The following is an 8,922-nucleotide window of genomic DNA, read 5'->3' on the forward strand; positions in this document are numbered from 1 at the left end:
GCCCCGCCCCGGCCCGCCCGGCCCCGCCCCCACCACGCCCCCACGCCGCCGGCCCCGCCCACGCCGCCGCCGCCGGATTGATACATCCCCATTGACGTCCTTTTGACGCCGGAGCGACGCGCGGCCGAGCGCCAGGCGGAGGGAGAGCGCGAGATCGGGCCGTTGCCAAGAGACTGGCGGCTCTGACGCGCGCGCTGATGAGGCCGTCGCCACGGCGACCGCGGGGTGGTGACGTCAGGGACGCCGGCCGCCCGAGGCCCGCCCGCCAGCGCCCGCGTTCCCGCCGGCGCGCGCCCGCTACCGGACGCCGCGGGCGCTGCGGGCGGCTTAACCCTTTCGTCCCCGGGCGCAGCCTTCCCTCCTGCACGCGCGCGCACGGCCGCTTTCGCCCAGGTCCCCGTCGTCTCGCACCCTGACAACAGGCTTGGTTCTAGCGCGGTTCCGAAACTCCCTGAAGTGCAGCACAGGTGCGGCTGCGTCCTCTTCAGCCTTCTACTCCAGGTTCCTCATTATCAGGGTACGGGTTTCATGTGTCCCCCAGTTTCCGTTGGAAGTGCTCGGCCTTGGCGCCTCTATTAGGAGAAGTACCAGGTGGGGCCCGGGAAACCTCACAGAGTCGCAGAATGGGCCATACGGGCTGCAGGTGACAGCAGGCCAGCTCCCACACCCCAAATTGGCCACCCAGGCCCAGAGGGGAGCTGCCACCCACCAGGGGCCCTCCGGAGCGTGGCAGCTGCATGCATGGAGGACCTGGGCAGCCCACTTCGATTACTCTTGCCTCGTAGGAGCCTCAATTGTTTAGGAAGTTAGAAACGTCCACACAGGAAAGCTGGCCAGCATCTCTGTAACCTACGCCCGCGCGAGGCGTGGGGACGGCCCGAGTGCTGTGAGCCCCCAGGCCGGGGCGCAGGTAGTTCTGGGTCCTCACGCCTGGCCTGGCCCCGCCCCACCCAGGACGGGGCGCGGGAGGGGTCACGTCTGCGGTCAGAAGCCAGCAGGTGACTGGAGGCAGCTCTTTGCAGTGGAGCTCCTCACTGTGATGGAGGAAGGGCCCAGTGGGCTGATTTCCGGGGTGACCAGGTCCAGGTGGGAATGGACCCCACGCAGCAAGGCCTTCCGGTTCTTGGGACCAGAGTATTAGGAAACCCAGTTAGCAGCACCCTCACTAAAGGTCGCGCCTTTGACTCAACTCGTCCAGATGAGGAAAGCGCCCTGTCCCTTGGGGAGGGGGAGCGCCTCCCAAGAGGGCCAACAGGCGGGGTCAACAGTGGGCGAGGACCTCACCCCTGGCGAGGCTGGACACTGCAGTTCCCCCGTGGTCTCCGTTTCTTTTGTCCACTGCCGGGTCCACCATGCTGTTTCCCCAGAGCTGCGGGGGCGTGAGGGGTGGGGACCTGTGCCCTCAGGACCGAGGTGCCCGCAGCCTGGTCCCCGCTGGAGAGGAGGGTATGAAAATGGCCGAGGGTGACAATTTCCACTGGCATCACCGCTCACTGCATGTTCCTTTATGCCTCACCAGCAAAGAAGATGTTTTCTAAGAGAAGACAGAAGGTATGGAGAATGGCATTTCTTAAATATTAGGAAGGCAGCACTTTTGAGATTTAAATTCTGCATCTAGCCTGCAATCATTTTTACCTCGTGTTAAATAAAAGTACCACGTCAGAGGAGGGGCTGGGAGCGAGTTAAGTGAAATGGATACGGAACTTAGACACCTTCTCGGGAGGCTGCCTGGCGAGGGCGCCTGGTGGAGCGGGGATGCCCTTCTACTGGTGACCGATTGCAGGCCTGGGCAAATATTTCCCATCACCCCCTCCCTGGGCAGTTGTGTGTGGGTTTAGTTTGTTCTGAAAGTCCTTTCAAGGACACAAATAGTCCCAGAGCTTTCTTTAGTCTTTCAAAAGTGCCTTCGTTATCTGTCCCAAGTTTATCCATAGAGATTTTGGAGGAATATTTTTTACTTCCTTCAAGCTGAGTAGTTTACAACTGCTTTCCTCTCCTTCGGGGGGTCCCAGCACCCTGCTGATCTCTTCCTAGGAGAATGACACGCAGAGTGAAGAGACTAGGACCTGAATGCGCTCACCTGCTGTCCCTCGTTCTGTGACTTACGAGCTTTTCTCAGGCTCATCCAGGTGACACCCAGCAAGCCGGCCCCTCCAGCCCCTCACCCACCCGCCCCAGATGTAGCCAGAGTCTTCGGAAAGGTCGTAGATGTTTGCGAACGCCTGGCTGGCTGTTTGGAAACATTTTGTCAGTGCGGAATAGGAACTGCAGGCAGAAGAGCCGAAGCTGCCTCCCCAGAGCGGGTCCCTGGACCCAGGCTCATTTCACCTGCTCCCAGCCCTTCCTGAGGGTCCCACCATCTGAACAGCCCTGCGCGGGCTGTGGCCATTCTCCAGCCCCTGGGCGGCGAGCCTGCTCTTTGGACAATGCAGGCAGGGCAGAGGAAAAGGCAGACCTCAGAAGGGCTGTCATCCCACAGTGGGGTTCCTCCCGGCACCCCTGTGAATTGGCTGCTACCGAGCCTGTTTCCCAGGGCCTTTAGTTGTTGCTTGTCTCCTCAGCCCCTGGAGGCTGTAATTCCTTCCAGAATGCTTGCTTTATTTTCATGTTTCTAGTCTTGCATGCTGTGTACACAATACGAGGAAAAGAAAACACTGCGTGTGTGCTTCTACGGGCGTAAGAAAGTGACCTGAGCAATTCTGCACCTAACCTAGTGGAAGAAAGACTCTCAAAGTCTGCAAGAATGGTACCATAGACATAGATATAGATATCACTGCAGATTCGGGAGAAAACAGTAAGTCAGGTTTCTTTTCCATTTGGAATTTCTTAAGCCTGTCTTAGAACTGCAGTGTTTCTGGAATTCATCTTACTGTTTCTAGATCTTGAGCCTGCAGACCCCATCAACAGGTCTCTTTAAACATTCACAGGTGTGCCCACCTTGTCCCCGGTGGGTGTCCTAAACCTGCTCCCCTCCATGACTAAAGGTGGGGGGACGCCAGCGTCCCTCTCCGGGTGGCTTTCCCCTGGTCACCGAGAGTACGACAAGGCACTTTTCTTTCTTGCCACCCTTCTCCTAGGTACTGAAGGCCCTTGTCTGTCCTCCCGGCTCTGTTTCCCTTGGTTTTATGTGGTTCGTTGAGGGCATTAGCCCAATGATTGCAGGCCTCAGGGAAAATGGTCAGCCGCCAGCAGCGTCCGTGGGCCTCAAGGGTGGCCCTGGTCCCTTCTGCTGCGTCTGTAGAGCCTGAGACAGACACGCTTACAGACACGCGGGCACTGCGTCTGGGAGTTACGACCCCTGGCCTGGGGTCCAGGAGGCGGGGGGAGAACCCAGCTGTTCTCAGGCCAACTCAGCAGCTTGGGTGAAGCAGCTGTCCAACGCCGCCAAGCGTGTCAGCCTCCCACAGCTCCGCCTCCCACGCGTGGGATGCATTTGCTCCGTGACTGCTGTGGTCATGGCCGTATTCCTCAGTCCAGGCTGTCCGCAGGCTGGGAGAGAAGGAATCCTGGTGCTGGGCATGTTGGGCCTGGGCTGGAGGTGTCGGGGTTCTGGAGAGGCAGCCATGGGACGGGCAGGGCGGATTTCCAGCACTCTGGGTTTCATAGGCACAGCGGCCGGAGCTTCCTATTCACAGACCAGCTGGCCCCGGGACCCCAAGTTCTAGGCTTTCTCTTGCCATCTCTGTTCCTGTCACCACTGAGGAACGGTGTGCCTAATGGGCTGGTCACGGTTGATACTGCACCTGAGGCCTCGACAGGCCTTGGGGTGTCTGGCTCCCTGGCCCGTGTTCTGAGCCCAGGGAGCCAGGGGTGGGCTGCAGGGGGCGAGGTGGGCAGCAGAGAGCCAGCAAGGGCCAGACGGAGGCATCGCGTTTACTGGGGGGGCTCGTGAGAAAAGCAACATCAAGGTTCCTGGCAGGGGTGGTCACGGGTCGTGACAGCACACCCACAGTACCCGCTGTCCTCTGGTGGAGGGAAGGGCATTCAGGAATGCCGGAGGTTCCCGCCGTTGTACCTGCGGCATCGGCCCGTCAGGAAGAGGAGCCCCACCCCTCCACGCTGCGGAGCAGAAGCCCCTGGGTGTGGGCCTCCTTCCTGCGGGGCCGCACAGAGCACCCCGACTCCTTCTGGGAGACGTCAGACTTCTAAGGGGTGGTTCAGCTACTTGTCTCTGGGGCCCCCACTGGCGTCAAGCACGCTGTACTGGCCTTTGTGTTACACTTCACTCATTCCCCAGATCCGTGAACTTCTACTCTTCGCAAGAACCGTGCTAGGCGCTGCCAGGAGCACAGGTGAGCTTTGTGACAGGCTGGTAGGGACCGCGGGAAGGGAAGGGCCAGGTCAGAGAGAGGCGAGGCGGCCAGGCATGCCAGGGCCAAGGGAGTCACCCACCAGCGCCCACCCAGGCCCGTGAAGCGCCTACCGTGTGCCCTGCGCTCCCTGGGGCTGTGAGCACAATGGGAGGAGAACAGACGAGATGCCTTCCCCCGAGGGCCACCATCCGGCTGAGGAGACAGACGATAAAGACCAGACGGGGGTTGGGGGGCTGGGGGGGGGCTGGGGGGGGATGGGTAAGAAGCTTTCGGAAGGCAGCCACTGGGAGGAGGAAAAGAAGCCAGAGTGATGGAACAGAGTGGTCTGGCCGGAAAGTGGCCGTACACGGGGGGCTCCTCCTGTTTCTGCCAGAGAGAAGGCAGAGGGTGTGGACCCAAGGGCGGGAGGCCGAGAGGACCAGCTGACGTGGGGAGGAGAGGAGACAGGAGATCCGGACCAGCTCCAAGACGGACGTGGCGGAAGTACTGGAATCGTTGAGGGTCCATTCACCAACGATCGCCCAAACAGTTGTGTGAGTTTTCTCTGGAGGTGCTCAGATGAGGACGGGTGTGGCGTAAGTGGGTATGTGGGCTTACCCGGGGTTGAGGCACTGCGGGGTGAAGATTATGATGGGGACAGAGGTGAGGATGAGGGGGAAAGGAGTTTGGGATGATGCCTGGCAGTGAGTCCGGTCTGGAGTGTGGCTTCCAAGCTGGGGAGGAGGGATGGGGACAGGAAGTGGGGGCGCATCCCTGGCGACAGGTCCTGACGGCTCTGAAAGTCTAAGCAGTTTGCCCATTCCGGACCTTGGGGGAGAAGTGAAGGACCCCCCCACCCCCATTCCGGGAGCAGGTTCCCAGGGTGAGCCAAGAGAGGGATGGGCAGTGACGGACAGGCCAGGGCCCCAGCTCTCCCTATGGCTTCCAGATGGATCCCCGGCAATTTCAGCGGCATCAAGTGAGAACCAGATCAAGGCTCCCTGAGCAGCGTGGTCCCTTCTGATAAAGACTTTGTTTTTTTCTAAATATAAACATCAATAGAAAACTCAGTAGGAAATTTAGAAAATACAGAAGTATGTAAAGACAAAACCGAAAAACCCTGGCAGTGCTGCTGACAGTTTGATATTTTTCCATGCAGTCTTTTTATAAAAGGATCGAGATCCTTCCGTGTATGATGCACCTCCTGCCCGTTTCGCCAGCCCTGCGGAGGAAGCCTCTTGCCAGGTCATTAAACCACCATCAGAGTCACGCCTGGAATTCCACGATGGAGGAGGCTGTACCGTCCCCGATTTAACCCCCTGTTGTCCCCCTCCCCCATGCCAACATCTTGGTCACTCTGACAAGCCTTTCTGCTTACATTCTCCAGGAGACTTCCTTGGAGATGCCATGGCTGTCTGAGAGGCATCCGGGGTCCCGATTGGACACCTGGCCCAGCCTGCTCAGGACAGCACAGCCCCGGGGAGGAGGGTGGTACCTGGTGGCCAAGAGCAGACTCTCAGAAACCGAGGGCTCCCAGGCGGTCCTGGAGACCCGCAGGCTCAGGCCACCACAGCAGGGCTTGGGGGCTGTGGGAAAGGGAGAGGCCTCATCCCCCGGTTGCCAAGGCGACGCGGAAGCCTCTGATTGCCCAGGAGGACCCGTGGCTCAGCATCGGGCTTTTTCAGTACAGCCTACAAAGGTGTTTTCGTTCATTCTGACCTGGTTTTCATGGATTTTGGTATTGTTGTGTTGTTTGTTTAAAAAGACAACACGTGGACTTACGTCATGAAGAGGCAAAGACGTCACTGGCATCAGCTAATAAAAATGATCATAAACTCGTCCCCAGACTGAGCACGCGTAATGACACCTGACAGGTACAGTGTGACACCTAATGAGCCGTGCGAAGGCACAGGACGTGGACGAAGTGGGACGAGGTCCCGTGGCTTTAGCACAGGCTGGTAGGGACCGCGGGAAGGGAAGCGCACCATTAGCACAGGCTGGTAGGGACCGCGGGAAGGGAAGCATACCACTGTCGAGCTCGCATCTGCTCGGTGGTTCCCGCTAAACCGGAAAACCAAACTTCGGTGGGAAAAAAGCGAAATTTTCGTGTACGACATAGCTCAGTCTAAAACCCCTCAGAACGGGTGAGAGTTTTAAATAGGGCAGAGCCTTTCAGGGTGCCTGGACCAGGAAGAAGGTCCAACCAGCACTGCCTCAGGGCCAGGAATCTCTGGGTCACCCCAAGGCCTCAAAGGAGGTTTCCAGAACCTTCTTCTCATAGATAAACCACAGACCAGAAGTCAGCAGGCAGGGTTTGAAGACCTAGGCCACCAGCATTGGAACCGCCTAAGTCTCAGATCCCCAAACCAGCTGGGTTTCCTTCCGTTTTCTCAGAATGGGTGTGCAGGTGCACGAGGATGCCATGGGCCACCTCCTGGTTTCCCTCGGCAACATCTGACAGCAGACATGGGATGGTCTATGATGATGTGAGGTATTGGGATCATGTAGAATCCGAAAGAAGTTTAAGCACCTAAAAAAACAGAGGAAGGGCTAGAGGCCTGGGCATTCCCAGCCCACTTCAGCATTTGTTCCCCTCGGACAGAGGGACTCCCAAGTGCTCTCAGGGCGAGTCCGCCTCTGTCCAGGCCTGCAGGTACACGCAGAGTCCTGGGCTGACTTGGGACCCGGTTGAAGCCTCTTTCCTTGTTGTCCATGGTGACACGCAGAGCTGGCTGCAGGACCGGGGACCAGTCAGCGTCACGGCATCAGGGCAGTGGCGGGAGCTGGGCTCTGTCAACTCTGACAATTTTATTTATCTTATTTTTATTTATTTATTTACTTTGGCCACGCAGCGTGGCATGCGGGATCTTAGTTCCCTGACCAGGGATTGAACCCGGGCCCCCTGCAGTGGAAGTGTGGAGTCTTAACCACCGGACGGCCAGGGAAGTCCCAGCTTTGACAATTTTATATCTTGTTTTTTCTATTTATATAAAGGGAATTTCTCTGTGTCATATTATTTAAAGACGTTATCTTCAGCGTTTAATATTCCATTCTGTCTACTATTTATTTCACACTTCCATTTATTTAACATTTCACCTATTTTCAGACATGTGTTGTTTTTACACAAGCTATGTGGCTTCAAACAACAGCAATCCATTCTCCCACAGTCTGGAGGCCAGCGGGCTGGGATCAAGGTGTGGGCAGGGCCGGGCCTCCTCCTGAGGCTCGAGGGGAGGGTCCTTCCCGCCTCTCCCAGCTCCTGTCAGCTCTCAGCAACACTTGTCATTCCTTGGCTAGCCACAGGTTTTTCTCTTCTGCTTGGCGGCATCGTGACACCCGGAGAGCGTGGCCTGACAAAACCTTCTGATGTGACATTGTTATGCAATGATCCCGTAGAGCAAGGGTGCCACGGCAGCCAGCGACACAGCCCAAAGGCAGTGTTTGGCCTCCAGGAAAAAAAAATCCACAACGATAAATAAAAGAAAAATACGTGCAAGAAAGATGTAAAGGACTAAATGTCCTTACTACGTAAAGAATTCTCAGAGTAAATAAGAAAAGCACTCACCCTACTAGGGGACTTTGATTGTGCCCACCCAGTGCCGCGTCTCCTCCATCTGCCACCCTTGTCCGTGAGATCTGAGGGAGGTGACCTCTACTTCCCGTCCAGAGGTGGAACTTGACACACACCTGGCTGGCGAAGGGGCTCCTGGGGTCTGTGGCTGGAGCTACGGGGGGGAGAGGCAAGCTTTCCCCGTGGGCTGTGAAACTGGTAAGAGGTCAGCCATCGCTGCTGCAGTGGGGTGAGCAGCTGCCTGAGAACAAAGCCACGCGGCGGGGGGCGAGGGGGAGAGCTGAGATGCTGGTGAAAAGACGGAAGAGAGCAGAGAAGCGCCGACGAGGACCCGGGTCCAGCTCAGCCTCAACCCTGACGTGCCCTGAAGCCTTCACTGACGTCAACTACGGACTTTCTTTTTTAGCTTCAAGCAGTTCAAGTTGCATTTCTGTCATTCACAACCAAGGGAGCCTTGGCCGAGACCCATTAACAGAAAACAGAAGATCTGACTCGCAGAAGAAGTACAAAGGCCGATAAACACAAAAACAGAATCAGTCCGAGTACGAACATTCCGGAACTGCGCCTTAAAACGAAGGCGCACTGTTGTACGAGTTGTGTACCCCCCAAAAGGCCTAATCGCCAGCACCTAAGAATGTCACCGCGTTTGGAATTAGGGTCGTTTCAGACAGAATTAGCTGAGATGAGGTCATCCTGGAATGGGTGGGCCCCTGACCCAATCTGACAGGTGTCCTTGTAAGAAGAGGCACCTGGGGAAAGGGATGGGCGTGGTGGGCCTACACCAGCATCTCAGCTCTCCCCCTCGCCCCCCGCCGCGTGCCTTTGTCCTCAGGCAGCTGCTCACCCCACTGCAGCAGCGATGGCTAACCTCTTACCAGTTTCACAGCCCCCGGGGAAAGCTTGCCTCTCCCCCCCGTAGCTCCAGCCAGAGACCCCAGGAGCCCCTTCGCCGGCCAGGTGTGTGTCAAGTTCCACCTCTGGAGGGGAAGTAGAGGTCACCTCCCTCAGATCTCACGGACAAGGGTGGCAGATGGAGGAGACGCGGCACTGGGTGGGCAC

The 8,922-nt window shown here is 57.6% G+C and overlaps 1 long non-coding RNA gene across 6 annotated transcripts; it reads left to right on the forward strand.

Moving 5' to 3' along the window:
• Positions 1–121: 121 nt before the first annotated feature.
• LOC109547805 (uncharacterized) lies at positions 122–6,132 on the forward strand. Of its 6 annotated transcripts, none has more exons than XR_012331652.1 (7): positions 122–517; positions 1,520–1,551; positions 2,013–2,129; positions 2,616–2,794; positions 4,238–4,292; positions 4,687–4,846; positions 5,452–6,132. It is a non-coding gene; the product is annotated as an uncharacterized lncRNA (long non-coding RNA). The 6 variants fall into 6 exon arrangements; XR_004526464.2 differs by having other exon boundaries at positions 2,035–2,129; XR_012331653.1 differs by having other exon boundaries at positions 122–467.
• Positions 6,133–8,922: the final 2,790 nt, after the last annotated feature.

The sequence above is a fragment of the Tursiops truncatus genome, chromosome 4 (genome assembly GCF_011762595.2).
Source record: "Tursiops truncatus isolate mTurTru1 chromosome 4, mTurTru1.mat.Y, whole genome shotgun sequence".
Lineage (NCBI taxonomy): Eukaryota > Metazoa > Chordata > Mammalia > Artiodactyla > Delphinidae > Tursiops > Tursiops truncatus.